General features: G+C 48.3%; 1 protein-coding gene across 4 annotated transcripts in view; it reads right to left on the reverse strand.

Annotated features, from left to right (window-relative positions):
- The window catches only part of HCK (HCK proto-oncogene, Src family tyrosine kinase), a 67,212-nt gene extending 51,727 nt beyond the window's left edge, over positions 1-15,485 (reverse strand). For 2 of the 4 annotated variants that reach the window (XM_077111772.1, XM_077111782.1), the window contains exon 1: positions 14,387-14,488. The gene's annotated coding sequence lies outside the window, so the exon portion shown is untranslated. Of the gene's footprint in view, positions 1-14,386; positions 14,643-15,454 lie in introns of those variants that run through there. The other 2 variants (XM_077111765.1, XM_077111791.1) reach the window with 2 other exon arrangements.
- Positions 15,486-19,704: the final 4,219 nt, after the last annotated feature.

A 19,704-nucleotide genomic window follows, 5' to 3' on the forward strand; every position in this document is an offset into this window, starting at 1 on the left:
ATTCTAAAAAGGATCTAAGGGAGCTAATATATGCAGAGATGTTCAAAACTGAAAAAGGTTTACTTTACATTATTTAGAAATGAAAGATTATTGAACCAGAAGTCTAGGGTACAGTTGCTACTGGCCTTGGGTATTAGATTTATCCCTGAGCTTCCTAGTAGCCAAGATAAAAATGGAAACTTGTAAATTCTCATGATAAGATCCCAGGAAACATGGCAGTTTGTTGACAAAACCAAATACTTTTTGAGCACTAAATTCAAAAGAGAATTTATTATGTGGATCCTTTTACAGACATCACCAGGAGGGTATAATAGACAAATTCTCTATCCTTGATTTGGCAGGCTGGTAAGTGGTTCCCAAATACTCCGAGCATGTCCCGCGGGGCTTCAAATACACTGACTGTAGTGTCCCACCACTCAGTACGTCAGGAAGGGGCCCAGGAAGCTCAGTTTTTATATAACTATACAAATAGACAGGATGATCTGAAAGGTTTGGGAACCACAACGGAGGATGTCAGTAGAGGTTTAAATAGCCCAGGGCTTCTCTGCAGATGCCTTGTGAGGGAGTAGCTTGGAGTGAGGTGAGAAAGGCAGCTGAGAGCCTGGCCACCTAGAACATGGCACGCGTGAGGACCGGCCAGTGTCAGTGTCAAAGTGGAGCTTGTTAGAAATGCAGAACCTCTGACCCCACCTCCCAAAGCAGAAGTGCATTCTGACAAGGTCGCTGGGTGAATCCCATTCACATTCTAGCTAAGAATCACTGTTGCTTCTCGTTGAACACCTGTTGCTCTCACCGGTTCCAAATCCATTCCTCTTCTGATACCAGCACTTGGATTTTCCCTTGGGAAACCTTGTCCCACTCAGTGCATGAGGTTTGGTGGGGCTTACCCAACCCTCGCCTTCAATCTTGGGGCAATCTAACGCAGGCCTGGCCAGTCGGAGACTCCGTGGCCCCTGGCCACAGTGATTGGCTCAGCTATGGGCCTGCTATTCTGGCTGAGGCCATGAGTCTGTCCTGGGATTTTGCTGGAAAAAGGCACTTTCTTTGTTTGAGATGGAGGAAGCTGGAGCTCCTGGGAGCCACCCTGACATGAAAGGAGAGGCTGTCTTAGAGTGAAGCCACCACAGACAACAGCAGCGCTGAGCAACCAAGACAAAGTGATTCCTCATGATGGATCCAGGTATGCTTGAAGCTTTTCAATCCCAAGAGTTCTGGGGTCAATGAGCAGATAAATTCTCAATTTTACCTATGTCAGTTTGAGTTGAGTTTCTGCCACTTGAGCCCAAAGGCTCTTCACTGATTCTTGTATAGCCCTGGGCTAATCTCTGGACCAAATGAACCAGAGTCTCTGGGCGTGAGGACCTAGAATTTGCATTTCTAATGATTCTATGAGATAGTCTTATGAACCCTTAAATATGAGACCCACCAATATAGCAGAATGATGGCTGCAATTGCAGATAGAATTCCTGGGTTTAGGTCCTGGTTCTGCCGCTCACTGGCTGTGTGACCTTAGGCTAGTCACTTCTCCTCTTGGAGCTTCATTTCCCTCCCTGTAAAATAGAAGATGCTTGTTCCTCAAGCTTAGTTTGAAGTCCCAGGTGAAAAGGGATGTGAAAGACTTAAAAACCTCTGCATGCATATGTTTCTTGTCTAGCATGGCTCAACTCCAGGCTCTAAGAGCAGAAGTAGTCCGCCTGGCCACACACTAGCTCAGAACTGCTGATCCCTCGCAAAGACACTTCCTCAGGTCACTGCCAAATCCTGGAACCTGAAACCTACTCCTCGCCCCCTCGGCCTCTAGCGGGTACTGTGTGAGAAGGAAATAAGAAAAGTTGGCTTGCTTGACCTGGTTGCTTTCAACAGTCACCACACTAGCTGCAGAAACCTCAGAGGGAGTCCCATGCTTTCAGAATAAAGCCCAAGGGGAATGGCCCAGAGCATACCAGAGAGTGGGTGGGAGATGGTTTCCTGGGGGGTTGCAAGGCTTGCAAGGGCTGGAGGTGAGGAGCCTTGGATTCTGGTCCCACTTCTGCCATAAGATTGCTCTGTGAACTTGGACAAATCCAAACCTCTCTCCATGCCTCAATTTCTTCAAACATGAAGATACAATTTTCCTTTGGGAACCCCATCTGCCTACCCCCCATCCCCCATTCTCAGTTCATGGGTTGGGGTAGAGTTGACTCCAACCCGTTGCTGCAGGTTGGGTCCGTGACCAAGTCTAGCCAACCAGAATTGCAGAAATAGAAGCAGAGACAGGTATAGGGCTCAATCCTGGCCAAAGAGAGTCAACTGTGGGCCTTTGGCTGGAAAGAAGCTTGTGGGAGCTGAAAGCAGAGCCAAGAAATAGAGAAATGCTGATTCTCTTGCTCCTGGGTCCAGCCCTGCCTGAAGCTGATGGGCCTGTGAATTGTCTAATAACCTCCCTCTTTTGCTTGAAGGAGTCCTGTCCACTGCATTCCCTGTGGTCCTCCCAGCTTGAGCATCCATGGGTACATCTCATGCCTGTAGCCTCATGCTGCACAGCTCTGCATCAGACTGCTCGCGTTCATGTCCTGGCTTCCCTTTTCACTGGCCCTGAGACCTTAAGCAAGTTCTTAAACCTTTCCGTGCTTCAGTTTTCTCATCCATGAAGTGGGCTTATGAATGTTAGTGCATGGGCTGGTTAAGAATTAAATGAGATAATGCTTATAAAGGTATAAGTGAAGCACCCAGTCTGTAATTGCTGCTCAGTGGTCATGTTGATGACACAGCCCATGGTTAAGAACTACTGCTCTGGACCAATTGCTCCTTTGCAGGATGAAGGACTTAACGGATTGAGGAGGAAGGAATTAAATTTTGCCTAGTTGGCAAAGGAGGGCCTGGGGCTGGGAGAACTTATTCCCCTGATTTGTGGGTGACTCTGTAACACGGTTTGGTTTCACAGGTGCTGTAAAGGCTGATGCCTGCAAATATCTCTCCAGTGCCTGAAATGCTACCCTTAATACATAATTCACTTAGAGCCTTAATTATCTGTTAAAGGAAGTCCACCAACTTCTGAGAGGAGGAGGTTCACATGAAGCCCTTCTTTCTCTTCCTTTTGAGTGATGCCTTCCCAGAGACTGAGAAATCCCTGCTTTGTCTGAGGCTGTCTTCTCAACCTGCTCCCCGTTGTCTGAAACCCCACCATTAGCACCCCAAGTCACCATCCGGTGTCATGCATCTTTTGCTAGGGTTACAATATCACCATGATGGGACCCATATATTAAACTCTTCTTGCTTCTCTCCCATTTATCCCCTCATCCAGTGCCCTGTGATAGAAGGGATAAACCCAGACTTCTTTATCAGACCTGAATTCAAATCCCACATCAGTTGCCTACTAACTGAGAGGTCTCAAGCACTTTAGTGAAATGTATTGAAACCCATCTTCCTTTTATATGACATGGGGATGATGAAACCTTATTCACAGGGTCAATTAGACCATTAAGCAAGATGAGGCCTAGAGAGTCAAACAGAGAGAATGTTCGGACATGGTAAGTGCTTAGTTAGGTGATGTTCTCACTGTTCACCCCCCTGAGTCCTCTGACCTGCCTTTTGATAGGTCACTGTGGTAGTAAGATTCAGGTGTCAACTTGGCCAGGTGAAGGCACCTAGTTCTGCTGCTGTGGACATGAGCCAATGGCATGTGAACCTCATCTGTTGCTCATTACATCTGCAGTTGGCTAGGAGGCGTGCCTGCTGTAATGAATGATGTTGGACTTAATTGGCTGGTGCTTAAATGAGAGACTCAACATAGCACAGCCCAAGCAGCTCAGCATATCTCATCTCAGCACTCACAGCTCAGCCCAGGCCTTTGGAGATGCAGAAAGAAGTCACCCGGGGGAAAGTTGTTGGAACCCAGGGGCCTGGAGAGAAGGCCAGCAGAGACCATCTTGTGCCTTCCCACATAAGAAAGAACCTCAGTTGAAAGTTAGCTGCCTTTCCTCTGAAGAACTAACAAAATAAATCCCCTTTTATTAAAAGCCAATCTGTCAAAGAACATCAACTGTGAATGGGAGGGTGAACTGTGGTATATGGACTTTATGGAGAGTATGTTGAATGAAATAAGCCAGAAATGAAAGACAAATATTGTAAGGCTTCACTAATATGGATTAACTATAATGTGCAAATTCTGATAATTGAATTTGAGAGCAAACAACGATTGGCAAACAACGATTAAGGAGTATATAATGCTTAAACAAGTCTCATTGCAAAAGTTCCTAGATTGTAAGTTCTTACAGCAGTCACATTTATTCCTGAGTTTTAACTGTTATTTCTAAATTCTGAGATGCTGAGCTCTTTGTGTATAACCTGGAAGTCCCCTGGAACTTTGGATATTTGTGTGACACCTGAGACTCAGAGCTAGAGCTCTGCAGGTCTGAAAGTCAGCATTATTCCAAAGACCAACTGTGAAGCTGAAAAAGAGATCAGACTTCAATTAGAGATATGAATGAAGCTGATCTGATTAGGACTAAGGTAAATCAGAATGCAGGGGAAAGGAAGACATTGACTGTGCTTTAAAACTTCAACTTCTGTGTGACACCAAAAGAAGGGATATTTATTTAATACAAAATGTACATTTTCTGTAGCACACTATCTAATTTAACCTGTATGGTCAGTTTATTCAAACAACCTAATTATGTGGAACCTTGAATAAGGAATGAGTTCTTGTTAGTCTGTACAGGTTAATGTAATACCCTGATACATCTCAGAATAATCTGGGCAGAAAATAAAGAAGTACTTGCAAACTTCTTGAGGGAGACTTTTCCTGGGAAAAATGTGGAAACAGTAAACTTCCCCACCAGGAAAATTCCTGATAGTCTCATGAGCATTAGGGACTACCAATTTAACAAGCCAAGCCCTAGATCTTGGGGCTTGCCCTTATGAAACTTACTGCTGCAAAGAAGTTAAGGTTACTTATAATCCCCAAAGAACCTCTTTCATTACTCAGTTGTGGCCTCTCTCTCTAAGCCAACTCTGCCAATAAACTCACTACCCTCACCCCCCCGCTATGTTGGACGTGACTCCCAGGGGTGACCCCGGCCCTGATATCGTGGGATTGAGAAAACCTTCTTGACCAAAAGGGGAAAGAGAAATAAAACAAAATAAAGTTTCAGTGGCTAAGAGATTTCAAATAGAGTCAAGAGCTCATTCTGGATGCTATTCTTATGCATTATATAGATACTCCTTTTTAGTTTCTAGTATATTAGAATAGTTAGAAGGAAATACCGGAAACTGTTGAACTATAATCAGTAGTCTGGATTCTTGATGATGACTGTATAACTATATAACGTTTATCATGTGACTGTGTGGTTGTGAAAACCCTGTGACTGAAACTCTCTTTATCCAGTGTATGGACAGATGAGTAAGAAAATAAAGACAAAAAAATTGATAATAGGGGGAAATATGGGGCATGGGATGTTTTGGGTGTTCTTTTTTATTTTCATTATTTTCGTACTGAAGTAATGAAATTATTCTAAAATTGGCTGTAATGATGAATACACAACTAAAAGGTGATACTGTGAGCCACTGATTGTATACTTTGGATGGGTTATTTGGTGTATGAATATATTTCAATAAAATTGCTTTAAAAAAGAAAAAAGCCAATCCATCTCTGGTGTGTTGCATTCCGGCAGCTAGCAAACTAGAACAGATTTGGTACCGGAGAGTGGGGTGCTGCTGTGGTTTACAAATACCAGATATGTTGGAACAGTTTTTTTGATGGCTAAGGGGAAGATTTTGGAGGAACTGTGAAGAGAATGATGGAGAAGTCCTGGAGTGCTTGAAGAGACTGTTGGTATAAATGTCCAATCTGGACAAAGGGGGACACAAAAGGAACAAATCAGTCCAGGCCTTTGGAGAGGCAGAAAGGAATCACCCTGGGGAAAGTTGTTGGAACCCAGGGGCCTGGAGAGAAGGCCAGCAGAGACCATCCTGTGCCTTCCCACGTAAGAAAGAACCTCAGTTGAAAGTTAGCTGCCTTTCCTCTGAAGAACTGACAAAATAAATCCCCTTTTATTAAAAGCCAATCCATCTCTGGTGTGTTGCATTCCAGCAGCTAGCAAACTAGAACAGTCACTTAGGCAACACACTAGCAAGGAAGCTGTTTCTCATGCAGCACCAGCTCAGCCATGAGAAATACTGCCTGGGCAATCCTCCTTGCCTCCTTTCCCCACCTTCTCAAGAAACCCAGACCTATCTCTACCTCCTCCTTGTGTCCCATAGGTCCAGGAAAAAAGCTTTTCTGGTCACAGTCAGAGCTCAGTTCAGAATGCAAATCCTCCTGGGAAGAGGAAATTCTTACAAGGGACTGTAGTTTATCCTCAAGTATAAAGGGCTGATAGCAAAGTCTTCCCTGACAGCTGTTTTTTTTTTAATTTTTATTTTTTAAATTTTATTATTTAAAAATTTTTATTAATAAAACCAATTGACACACAATGCGGACATTCTTAAAGTATGAACATTCCATACTTGGTGTGCAATCAGTGGCTCACAATATCATCACATAGTTGTATATTCATCACCATGATCATTTCTCAGAACATTTACATCACTCCAGGAAAAGAAATAAGAAGAAAGAAAAAACTCACACATCCCATACCCTTTACCCCTCCCTCTCCTTGGCCACTAGTATTTCCCTCTACTCAATTTATTTTAACATTTGTTCTCCCTATTAATTAATTTGTTTTTAATGCATATCTAACAGCTGGTTTTGATAGAAGGGAAGTTAGGCACTCGACCCACCAGAGTAGGTGAGGATGGGTTGAATATGGACCTTATGAAGCTGAGGGCATTGAGGTCGGATCTAAGAGGGCCTGGCCCATAGCCAGTCCTCCATACACATTTGCAGGATGAATACATTGTGCTCAGCCCTCTGTAGACCTCACCATACTTTGCTGAAGTCAGTAGGAGCAGGATTATGGATGTGTTTTTCAGATGGGGAAATGGAGGCCCATGGGAGAGACAGAGTTCTGCAGCTGGTCAGGGGCAGGTAGAAGTGGAACCCAGCTCTCCTTCCTCGTCCTCCACTGGGAACAGCCTCAGAGGCTGCAGGGGGTAAGGGGAAGAGGAGAGATGAGGAACCCAAACAGGAAGGCAGATTGCTGGGGCCCAGGCCTTGAGGCTGCCTAGTTAGAGGAACTTTCCCTTCCCAGAATAACTCAGCCATGGGGGTGGGGGGAAAAGCCTTCCCCCAATGGTGGCCAATTCACCCCTGATGCCTCATCTCTCCCCCTTTTTGAACTTCAGTCTCTTCCTGATAGAGCATGAACCCTTGACTTTCAAGATAGGAAGGGGCGTGGAACAACACCTTCATGACACAGGTGGAGCAACGGCCCCAGAGAGGGTGAGTCTTGAGCCCAGGATCCTGCAGTGGACACAGCAACGCTCTAGCATCCAGGGCCTTTGTCAGCCTCACTGGGACTTTGGCTCTGAGGCACATGTGTTCCAATTACTTGTTCAAACCATGGATGACATTCTTATCATGTTCAATGCTACGCCCAGTTCCCTTGGTCAATTCCAAGATTCAAGGGCAATTGTGAACCTCCTCAGAATAACTGCATCTCTAAGGGAGGCAGGGCAGTTTGGAAAATAGATGATGGGGTTTGGAGTCAGACAGCTGACTCCCCATTCTACCTCTTACAGATAAGTGAGCCTTTCAAAATGCAAGTCAGGCCACATCCTGTCACCTAAAGCCTCCTGGGACTCCCATCTCATTTGGAGTAGAAGCCAAAGTCTTCTCCATGGCTGGCAAGGTCCCCATGGTCTGAGCTCCCTGCATTCTCCCTGGCCTGGCTCCTACCAACCCTCCCTTAATCCCTCCACTCCAGCCAGCCGCACAGCCTCCCTGCCTCCTCACTGCATCAACCACACTTTCACCTCCAGGCCTGGAATGTTCTTCACCCAGAAAGTCACCTCCACTGCATCCAGGTTGCAGAAATCACCTCCAAGAGGCTTTCCATCACCATCCGGACTACGACACCCCAAATCTCATAAATTCCTCTTCCTTCCAGTTACATTCTCCATGGCTCTACCTACTACCTAATGTGGTGGCCACGAGGTCACACCTTTCAGCTCTCCAGCTGCAGACGGTATAATTCATCAGTGGCCCTCTCTTCTGCGATTTGACCTCATCACTGTTCCCACGGCTTTTCCAGGCCAATGACTGAGTGTAGCAGGCAGGCTTGTGCCTGGGGAGCTTCTGATGGGCAACTTTGGCTCGAGGGTTTCCCAAAAGCCTTGCCAAACTTCCTTAGAGTTGCACTGCAGTGTAAGATGCTTCTGCCTTCCCTTTCTTCTTTCCTTCCCTCCTTCTTCCTTATTCCCTTCCTTCCTACTGGGGACTAAATCACATCCCTCACAAATCGTATGTTCAGGTCCTAACCCCTGGTCCTGTGGTAAGTAGGACGTCTGAAGATGTTATTAGTTAAATATGCCCAAACTGATTGAAGTGAACCTTAATCCAATATGGCTGAAGTCCTTTTGAGCAAAAAAAATAGAACATGAAAGGAGAAGCCAGAACCCGTATGTCAATGGGATCCAGACGAGAAAAGAGAAGCTGCTGCCATGTGCATCGCCATGGGATGGAAAACCAAGGAATCCCAACGATTACCAGCAGCCAAGCCTTCTAGGCTCTGAAACGGTGAGCCAATAAATTTCTGTCGTTAAGCCAACTCATTGTATGGCATTTGTTTTAGCAGCCATGAAACTAAAACATTTCCCTCCCTTCCTCATTTAGAGAAAGACTTGCCTTGACATCTCATAGCCCTCCTAGCTGTTCCTGGTTTTCTTCTCATATTCTCTCACAGACATTTCCTTACTACATTTCTTGCACATTTATTCCCTCTTGGGTCTGTTCCTCGAAGGACCTTGACTAATATACCTACTGTATTACACACTGATTTGTTTCTTCTCTGTTGCCTCACTAAAATGTAAGACCCATGAGGGAAAGGACTTCATCTTTGTTCACTGCTGTATCTCCAGGGCCTAAAAGTGGGACATAGTAAGTGCTCAATAAATTCTTCTTCAAAAATTGGATGAAGTCCCCTTTAGCTTCCACGATGCCCCTGTTTTCCCCATCTGAGCCATAAATATAAATGTGCATTTAAGTTGAGAAGGTCTAATTGCATGTTCATTTCTGCTTGGAGAGAAACAGAACTAGGTCTCATCTTTCCTTGGCAGAATTTGAGGGGAATTGTCCTCTTCAGACAGGGCATGGCAGCCAATTCACCCCAGGAGCAGGTTTCGCTCTAACCTCTCATGATACTTCAAGGTCAGTTGCCCCCAAACCTGCCTTTCACATATGGAACCCTCAGGGCCATAATCACTTATGCTAGTGACCCTTTCACAGTTCTCCTTTTAATAGCTGACAGACCTCCAGGTGTCAGTTTCTTTTATTCTTTTGGAGGGCACATGTTTTGTTTGTAAAATTACCTTTCAACCCCCAAGTAAATCACTAGGTCATTCTCCTCTAAAAATGAAAATATTTCAGATAAATCTAAGATTTCCCCTGGATTACCCCACCACCCCCTCAACTCACTTCCCCCCACCTTCAAATAACCTCTGCCAACATTTGTTGTGTGGTCTCTCGGGCCTTGGCCTCTGCATTACATGTAGATACTGAATGATAACGTTGGTGCCCCTCCCCCATCACTCTGCCCTTTTGCATTTTGGGACACACCAGCTGGACTTCCGAGTGCCAACATCTGCACCTCTTGACCACGAGATTTCACTGTGGCCACTGGGCTTGGCAAGCTGGAAGCACTAGAGAACTATCATCCCTCTAGGAGCCAGCCCTCAACCAACGACTGGCAGAGGGCGGTGGTCAAATGTTCCAATTCCCTCACCTCTTCCATGTTGGCTCCTAGAGCGCCTCTACAGGACTGTTGTCCACAGCAGTAACTTGGCTGATAATACAACTTCAGTGACTGCCTTCGGCTCTCCGTCTCACTGTCTCACTCCCTCACCAGGGTTTGCTGGGATCAGCTCCCAAATAAAGTATTTGCACTTGAAACTCTGCCTAGGGTCCGCTTCTGGGGAAACCCACACTAAGACATATATACCCAAAGAAAACACAGGGGGCGCTGTTTTGTATATGTGTGTGTGTGTGTGTGTGTTAACATAAAAGGAACGGTGCTGCTGGAAGCATGAGGTAGCACTCATCTTATTCCCATTTTTTCAGACTACAAGAGTGAAGGGATTTGCCCAGCGCATCACCAGGCAGAGTCTGCACTCAAACTCAGCCCCCGGTGCTCTGTCTACACAGAGATGAGGGTGTGGCGCTCCTTGGCTGCATCAATGTCTTCTGGGCTGAAGGACTTCAAGGTGATGGTGGGAGCTCAGGTGGGTGCTTTGAGGGTAGAATTTGGAGTGCCAGCCCCGGCGCAGCACCACGCAGAGGGTGTGGCATGTGTGACCACAGCCACTGGCGAAGAGCAAGGACACATTTTACCTTTGAGCAAGGGTTCCTTCTGCATCACTACCCATGCCCCCAAAATTACATTAAAACTCCCCCTCCTGGGGTGGAGGGAGAGGTGAAGGGAACTGGAGAAATGGGGTGGGGACCAAAGTATTGTATGGGTTAGTTTAGAAAGATGGAGGCTCTGAATGGGATGCCAAGTCCCAACCAAAAGTATTTCTGAAAACCCTAAAGGAAACCCAGGACTCTATAAAACTTTACTTATTAAGTTTATTGTTCAGAAACTTGAAACCTCCAGATTGTTCCTATGCCAGATAAGCCCTGAAACTTAGAGGTACCAACCTCTCCCAGAACATCAATCAATTGCATTCCCTTACCCCATCATGTTGACACCCCTCACCAATATGGAGGTCAAGTGGTCATTGCCCAAATATCCCTAAATATTGAGAGAATGGTCAAATGAGAGGGAGGAGTTGTAACAGAGAAGTTAGGATTTAGCAAAGGATTATGACTATTGAATCATTACATAGATATTTCTTTTTAGTTTCTTGTGTCTTAGAACAGCCAGAAGGAAATACCTATAATAGTAGAAATGTATCCCAAACTATACTTTGAAATTCACTCTATAATTACTTGTCATACGGCACTTTGAAATGCATTACTTTTCTGTATATACGTTATAGTTCACAATAAAAAATATTTTTTAAAAAAAGAAAAAGAAAGATGGAGGCTGAGAGATTGTGCCACTAATTTGCTGTGTGACTTTGAGAAAGTTACTTATCCCTTCTGGGCCTCACATTTCTTATCTATAAGAAAGGGGGGACTTATCACAATTGGAGGGTGGGACTTGAAAACTCAAATGGCTCTAGGAGTCAGAAGGGTCATGCACATGAGGGAAGCAGGCCAGGAAAGCACAATGCCCGCTGGGCAGCTCAGGCCTCATCCACTTGGCAGCCCCTCTTCAGCTACACCAGTGTCGCCACGAGGGAAAAGCAGAGGCACCAAGGAGACACACAGTCCTTTCAACTTTTCAGGAGACAGAAATCCAGATTTATGTGAGCTTTCCTGACTTTAAATTTTAGCAAGAAATACCAAAAGATCATTGTGTGGGGCCAACTGAAATACACCTATAGCCTGTAATATCTCAGGCAGGAGAGGGAAGAAGTTGTTCAACATTCATTTGTTACATTTGTCCTTCCAATATATTTTGTGTTAGAGATACAGTGGCTTATAAGACAGATACATCTGTACCCTGCGCCCTCACGGAGTTTACTTTCTAGAAGAGTTCAAGTCCCAGCTCTGGCTGGTCTCTGAATGAAAACACCCTTCTATTCACCCCCTGGGGTAAGTTTGGGAGCATCCAGGCTGGGATGAGGTCAAGATCCAGACTTCCATTTTTTGCACACCTACTAAGTGCCAGGCACAGTGAACAGGTGGACGAAGACACTTGCTCTGTGCAATACCGAACGTGAGTTCTGGGAGGTCAGCAAAGCCGTCTTCTTTTCTCTTCTCTGCCCCAGCCTTCCTGGGTGACCCTTCCAGGGCTCAGTCTTCCTCTCCAAGGAAAGGGAAGCGAGACAGATGCCTCCTCTGGGAAGCCATCCAGCCTCTGGGCATTTTCCTCAAGAAATACCAGGACAAGTGCCTACGGCCGCCAGTCCAGGACGGCCCCTGCAGCATTGTTTGTTGAAGTGAACTCCTGGGAACTACCTGGATGTCCATCAACAGGGGATTGAAAAGCAATACCAGGAGGTCACCCGCTGGGCTGTTACTCACAGTTAAAGGAATAGTTGGAACACGGGCATTTTTCGGTCAGTGAACGCATATTCTATATGACACATAAAGGTGGGTACATGACATCACACATTTGTCAAGACCCACAGAACTGTACAGCACAAAGAGTGAGCCCTAATGTAACTACAGACTTCAGTTACTAAGAACGCAATGTGGGTCCATCAAGTGTAGCAAATGTGCCCACAATAATGCAGCATGTTAAAATTAGGGGAAACTATGTGTGTGGGAGGGGTACGAAAACTCTGCTCATTCTGTGCAATTTTTCTGTAAGCCTAACAGTGCTTTAGAAAGACAGTGTTTGTTGTTTTTTTTTTTAAGTAAAATTTTTCATCATGGATAGAGCCTGACTTAGTGATGAGAAAAAAAAAAGGAAATTGAAGATGAATTGTACAGATAGATAGTATTTATGTAGTCTTTAAAACATAGAAAGCAGGTGGGCAACAGTGGCTCAGTGGCAGAGTTCTTACTACCACTCTGGAGACCCGGGTTCGATTCCCGGTGCCTGCCCATGTTAAAACAAAACAAACAAACAAAAACCCAACAAAAACACAGAAAGCAATTCTATGTAGTTTTTATGGATATACAAATATGTAGTAAATTATGAAAACAAGGATTGGAAGGGCTGTAATTTATGACAGTGGTTGTCTCTGGGGAGACAAACAGGACAGGGAGAGATACAAGGTGATGCGGCTTCGATTTTATCTCTTGCGGTAATTTTATTTTTGAAAAATCTGAAGCACTGGCACAGTGCTAACATTTGTTCATTCTATATGGTGGGTTCCTAGGAATATTTAGTATATTATCCTCTTCACTTTTATGTCATTAAAAAAAAAACCTCTACCCTCCTCTCCCCCAGTAGAGGAGAGCGAAGGGACCGTCACAGGATAAGGGAACTGCTCTCTGATGGGGCCTTGCTCTCAGAGCCTCCCACAGGTTAGGCCAGTGGTTCTCAAAGTGAGGTCCCTGGACCAGCAGCAGCAGCAGCAGCAGCAGCAGCAGCAGCAGCAGCAGCAGCGGCGGCGGCGGCGGCGGCGGCGGCGGCGGCGGCGGCGGCGGCGGCGGCGGCGGCGGCGGCGACACCTGAGACTGCACACTCTCTGAGTTCTCCAGACTTTCTGAAGCACAAACTCTGGGATTGGCTGTTTGACAAGCCCCCCAGGCATGCTGATGTACACCCCTAAAGTTTCAGAACCACTGGGTTAGACCTTAGTCTTTACAATAGCTGACGTGTATTAAGAATGTCTACCCGTCAGGCAGTCTCTAATTGCTTTCCCGAGTATTATTATTATTATTATCCCCATTCCACAGTTGTGGAAACTGGCCCAAATCACAAAAAGGCCAAATCCCCTGCTCCAGGTCCAACAGGCAACTTGCCCTCAGGAGCCCCTGACTTAGCCAAGCCTGCGGCGAAACCGTCTCATTTTGCGAGGCAGTAACCTCGGGTGCATGGCCTCCTGCGCCCTCTAGCAGGTGCAGCTTTTGGGGGAAGGCATAATAGCCCCATTTTCAGATGGGAAAACTGGGATTCAGAGAAGGAAGGCGCGTTGTCCAAGGTCACAAGGGGGAAAGTGAGGGCACGGACATCCTGTGCTCTGCTCCCGAGGTTTTGGGGTTTGACCCAGAACCCCTGAGAGCTGAGCAGAGGGAGGCAGCGCAGCGAGGGCGCCCAGCTGCAGCCCCGCCTGGGTGTGACTCGCACGTCACGCCTCTGCCCAGCTGCCCCCTGTCCCCGCCGGCCTGGGGCGGGGATACCTCCGCCCGGGCACGTCCCCCACCCCCACCCCCGCCGGGAACCGTGCGGGCCTTCCCCTCCCGGGAGCTCCGTGAAGCCCCATGCCTTTCTTCTCGTTTTTTTTTTTTTTTTTAATTGCATAAGGGGAACCAGGACAAGCAAGTTGAACACAAAGTCCCAGGCGGGGCCGAGCTTCCCTCCCGTCGGACTTTCCCGGCGTCTCAGCTGGGCCGCGGCAGTTGCGCCCCTCGGCTGGGCACCCTCGCCTTGCACCTCCCCCAGCACGTCGCGCTTCCCACCCACGCTCCCCTGCCCGGGGCTGCACCCTCCGCCGGCCCTGCTCACGACCCCGGGCGCCGCCAGGACCTGGGTGTGGGGGGCCGGGCAGAGCTCACCCGCCGCCCTTCCACCCCCGCCGCGGCTCTCACCTGGGCGCCGGCTCCTCCTGTCGCGGGCAGCCGGGGTCCTCGCAGCTCGAACGCCCCCCCAGCTCAGCGGCCCCCGGGTCCCCGGGCGTCTGCACCCGGAGGGAGATGAGGACAGCGCTCCGAGGGGCTTCGGTGGCCCCGGGTCTTCTCGTGCTGACCCCGCCGGGTCCCCTCCCACGCGCCTGGAGACCTCGGCTGCGCTCCGGGGCCGGAAGCGCGACGCGGTGGTGCCCGCAGGCCGTCGGGGGGCCTTGGCCTCGCCCCGGGCGGTGCTGACCCCGCCCCCCCGCTCCTGCCCCCGCCCCCGAAGGAGGTAGCCGCGCCCCGGGGATGCTGACCTCCCCCCACTGCTCCCAGCATCCTAAGCCCGCCGCCTGGGGGCTTTGAATCCCGCCCACCCGAGCCTCCTGACCTTGGCCAGAAGGACCCTAACCCCGCCCCTTAGTGATTTTAACGTGACCCCCAAAGATCCTAACCCCCACCCCTCCTCCCGACACCCTAACCTCGCCCGTGACACAGTCGGCGCCTCCCCCTCCGAACGAGTTGAAGCCGGTGGGGGAGGATTCTAAGCGCCTCTCCCAGGGGCTCCAGCGCACCCTCCCGAGACCCTCACCCGCACCCCCTCCTCCCAGGACCCTAACTGCCCTCGCGTTTGAAGGATTTTAATCTCACCCCCTGCAGGCTTCCAATCCTGCCCCAAGAACGAGGAAGTGTTCTAACACCTCTCTTCAAAGGAGTCTGACACCGACCTCAAGATGTAGTATATTCGCTCCTGAGTGATCCGAACCTCGTTCCTGAAGGATTTTAATGGGTTCCCCCCGGATTCTCACCCGCCACCCAGAGATTCTAGCTCGGCTCTCAGGGACGCTAACCCCACCTATCAAGGGATTCTAACTCCCCTCCTCAAAGACTTGGGCTCCTTACTCCCCTCGCCTCACTTCTGCAGGACTCTAACCTGGCCACCCCAAGCATTCCACGCCATCTCACCCGTCCCTTCCACACCCTGCCGGAGGAATCCAACCCAGTTCCACTCCTTAAGATCCCACCCTAATTCCCAAGTCCCCTCACCTCACAGCACTGCAGCTCCGCCGTCCTCCACTCGCCCGGGGCTCAGACTTTGAACTTGGTGCCTGGGGACCCCGTGACCCGGGTCACCTCTAGGTCGCCGCATCCTGCCACCTTCCAGCCTGGGCTCCTCCCCGCCACGAGTCCCAGTAGGACGATCCTCTGCGCTCCGCGGCCGGCGATTTCCCCTGCCCAGGCCTGGCTCTTTTCAAATGCCATGCAAACTTCCCTGCTGGCCCAAACTGCCCTGGCTTGTTCCTGCGGATTTCTGAGTTCAGAGAGCTTTCCGAGTGGAAGGGGTGAGAAGGGGGGCTGGAGTGCCCGTGGAGGACGTGCTGGATGGTGTGCGCTCAGCTCCAGGTAAGAGCAGAGCACCTACCCCCTCCCCTAGAAAAGAGAGGGACTGCCATCCTAAATTCACCTGGTCAGATGTCCAAAATGTACCAGAATCCTACTGTCTCTCTCTAATCCTGTTGCCACCAGCCAATGCATATCACCAGCATCTCATCCATCCTTTCGTTCATCAGCAATATTGTGTGGGGCACTGTGGGGGGCACTGGGGCACAGATGGAGATGTCTCTAGACATTGTCAAATGTCCCAGGAGTGGAGGCGTCAATCATGACTAAGAAAGACAAGGTCCCCTACTGTTTTTTTTTTTAATTGAAAAGTCTTCACACACATACAGCCCATATATGGTATGCAACCAATGGCTTACAATATCATCACATAGTTATGTATTCATCACCACAATCATTCCCAGAGCATTTCTATCACTCCCGAAAAAGAAAGAAAAAAGAAAATACTCATACATCCAATAGCCCTTACCCCTCCCTCTCATTGACAGGGACAAACCAAAAAAATCTTACACCCTATTCAAGAGTCCATGTGGTCTGTTGTAATGTATACACTAGAGTTTCCTCTTTGATCACTCAGTCGTTGTTCCCTTAGGCCACCTCTATCCATTGTGAGTCATACTGCTGCCATAAACACCAGTGTGCAAATGTCCACTCTCAGTTCCTCCAGGTACTCAGGATTTCAGGATCAGATGGCAACCCCACCCCCGGCCTCCTGTGGAACCACCACTGCCCTCCAAGAGGCTGCACCTCTCAGTTTCCCTACCGACCGTGCACAGATACATCTCTTTCTCCACATTTTCTCTAGCACTTGTTTCTCTCTGTTTATTTTTTTATTTTTTATATTTTTGCATGGGCAGGCACCAGGAACCGAACCAAGGTCTTCGGCATGAACTTTGCCTGCTGAGCCACCACGGCCCGCCCTCTGTTTATTTTTAAACAGTTCTAAGAAATGAAGTTTTGAGGCATGCAACTAGGTGAATGAAGCTTAAGGACTGTGTGTTGAATGAAATAACAGAAATAAAAAGACAAATATTATCGTGCCTCACTCATATGGACTAACTATAATGTACACTTGGTGAATTGAAGTCAAGAACATGAGATATCAGGTTGGGGCCGATTGTACAGGGTCTTAGATTGTAAGCTCTCACAGCAGTCACATATATTCAGGGGTTATAACTGTTATTTCCTAATACTGAGATGTTCAGCTATTTGTGTATAACCTGGTCATTCCCAGAATGGGTATTTATGTGACATATGAGACTCAGAGTTGGAGTGCTGCAGCTTTGACAGTCAGCATTACCCCATAGGGGAACTGTTTAAAAAGTTGAAAAAAAATGACCAAGCCTCGACTAGAGATATGAATGAAGCTGATCTGGATAGGACTAAGGTAAATCAGATTACAGGGTAAAGGATGATATGGTCCATATTTTAAAACTTCAACTTCTGTGTGAGAACAAAGGGAGAGATATTTTATTTAGTGCAAAATTTATATTTTTGGGTAGCACATTACCTGATTTAATTTGTATCGTCAGTTTATTTGAACACCATTAGTACATGGAATCTTGAATAGGGTATGAGATTTTGTTGGTTTGTCCAGGTTAGAGGGATGCCCCGATATATCCCAGAGTAATTTGGACAGTGAATAAAGAAGTATTTGAAAAGTCCCCTTGGGGGGACTGGGGAGAAAGGAAGAAATATTTAACTTCCCCATTTGGGGAATTGAGGCTGAGCCCTCAATCTTGGGGTTCTCCCCTATGAAACTTATTCCTGCAAAGGATAGGCTAAGCCTACTTAAAATTATGCCTAAGAGTCACCCCTCTTTTGTTGCTCAGATGTGGCCTCTCTCTCTAAGCCAACTCAGCAGGTGAACTCACTGCCCTCCCCCCGCTATGTGGGACATGACTCCCAGGGGTGTAAATCTCCCTGGCAATGTGGAACAGAACTCCTGGGATGAGCCAGGGCCCAGCATCATGGAAATGAGAAAATCTTCTTTACCAAAAGGGGGAAGAGAGAAATGAGACAAAATAAGATTTCAGTGGCTGAGAGATTTCATATAGAGTCGAGAGGTTATCTTGGAGGTTATTCCTATGCATTATATAGTGTCCGGCGCCGTCTCACTCAACTTCCCGTTCCCCGCCGGTAAGGGAGGCGCTGAAGAAACAAACGCGGACACGATACTCACAGTTGTTTGGAATGCCAAGTTTTACTGGGGTTAAGCTTCTACACTCTGTTACAGCTTCCACACAGGGAGGGAGCTCCCTGCGGGGGACAACCTCTATGTGGCCGTCAGGCACGGCTCTCTGCGGGCTGTCTCCTCTCCCCGTCCGGGTAACGCCTTTATATACAAAATCCAAACCCAATGGGCTAACGCCACGTATACAAGGGTGATTGGTAGACAGGGTTGGCGGGCGCGTACGTCATACGCGGAGGCAGGATGCGGGCGCCATCTTGGCTCACTCGATGGGCGGGGGGAACTCTAGGGCAGGCTGCGGCGTGTCCACTAGGCCAAACCCGGAAAGCGGCTCTCTACATCTCCCCCTTTTTGTTTTTATAAGAGGCATGGTCCGTAGACCATATTCTTGTACCCAGTGTCTCTATTGATGATGGTGCTCCCGTGGGCCTGAGTGGCTCACAACATAGTTTGGTGCTTTGGGGAGTCTGGACTAGGCTCGCGTCATCACACGACGGAGCCTCTGGCACCGACCAGAATGCTCACCTCATATAGAGACCGGAGAGTCCGTGAACTGGAAACCACGTGACTTCTCCCTGCAGTGCTTAGCCTCGCAACTGGGTCAAGCGGGGATATTGAGAGCGACAGCCAGGGCAACGAAAACGCTGCGGAGGCCTCGGTGCAATGGCTAGAGCCAAGTCCAGTCTGGCCAGGACTGCGACCGCAGCTCCACCGTCGAGGCGGCTAGGCGCGCAAAATTAACAGCCTCTGGCGTCTGCTATATACGGGTAGTGGCCAGGGAGTCCGCAACAAACCTTGCCGACAAGAGCTTTGCCCCAGGTGATTCAGATGAGCCATCCATCTGGGAGGGATGCACACAGGTATTCGAATGGGATGACATAGCTAACATGGTGGAGACACGCAGCTGCTGTTGAGACTGGAACAATCGTTCCAGCAGACATTTGATCACCACTAGCCCCACCAGCAACCCGAAAAATAAAAGAACCCAGGTGGTCAAGTTAGGCCATGAGAACCAGGAGGTGAGTCCATTCCACAAACCCTGGATTACATCCCCGAGACTAGACAGGTCAAACGCAACGGGTTTTAACTGAATGTCCCCTATCTTATCAAGACTCGTTTCTATCTGCTAGGAGAGATTACGGAATGTCGGGAGACAAGCATTCTGCAGCCAGGCTTTAACGCTGGCAGAGGTTTTGGTCACATTGGCTCTGACCTGGGCGACACAGAGTTCAAAGACAATCCAGCGAGCGCCACATATCTCCTGGACCACCCTCCAGAGTCCGTCTATTTCAAGTCCTAGTTCATCTATTTCAGTTTGAAGCTGCAAGATCGCCTGAGAGTTTAAGTCAATTTGTTGACTCTGGGCTCGCAGTGCGTCTCGGGTAGCATTGGCTAAGTTGTTGACAGCTTCCATCGTCAGGGCGATCTGGTCCGAGGTCCAGGCGTGGAGGACCGCGTCTCCAACAGCAGGGATGAATAAAGAGGCAGCAAGGCCCCCTGCGCGCAACAGCCAATTTTTTACATTCCTTTTAGTCCTGGAAGGCACTACAGGGTTAGAGAATTGAAAGTTTTTTGTAGAGATAGCTTGAGTGACTGGGCCAACCCAATCAGACGTATTAACGGGGACCCAGACATAGCTGGGGCGGTAAACCAGAATGGCAAAGACAGGATACCCGCTCCAGCATCCTGACAAAGTGCAGGGGGT

Source organism: Tamandua tetradactyla, chromosome 1 (genome assembly GCF_023851605.1).
Source record: "Tamandua tetradactyla isolate mTamTet1 chromosome 1, mTamTet1.pri, whole genome shotgun sequence".
NCBI classification, from domain to species: Eukaryota; Metazoa; Chordata; class Mammalia; order Pilosa; family Myrmecophagidae; genus Tamandua; species Tamandua tetradactyla.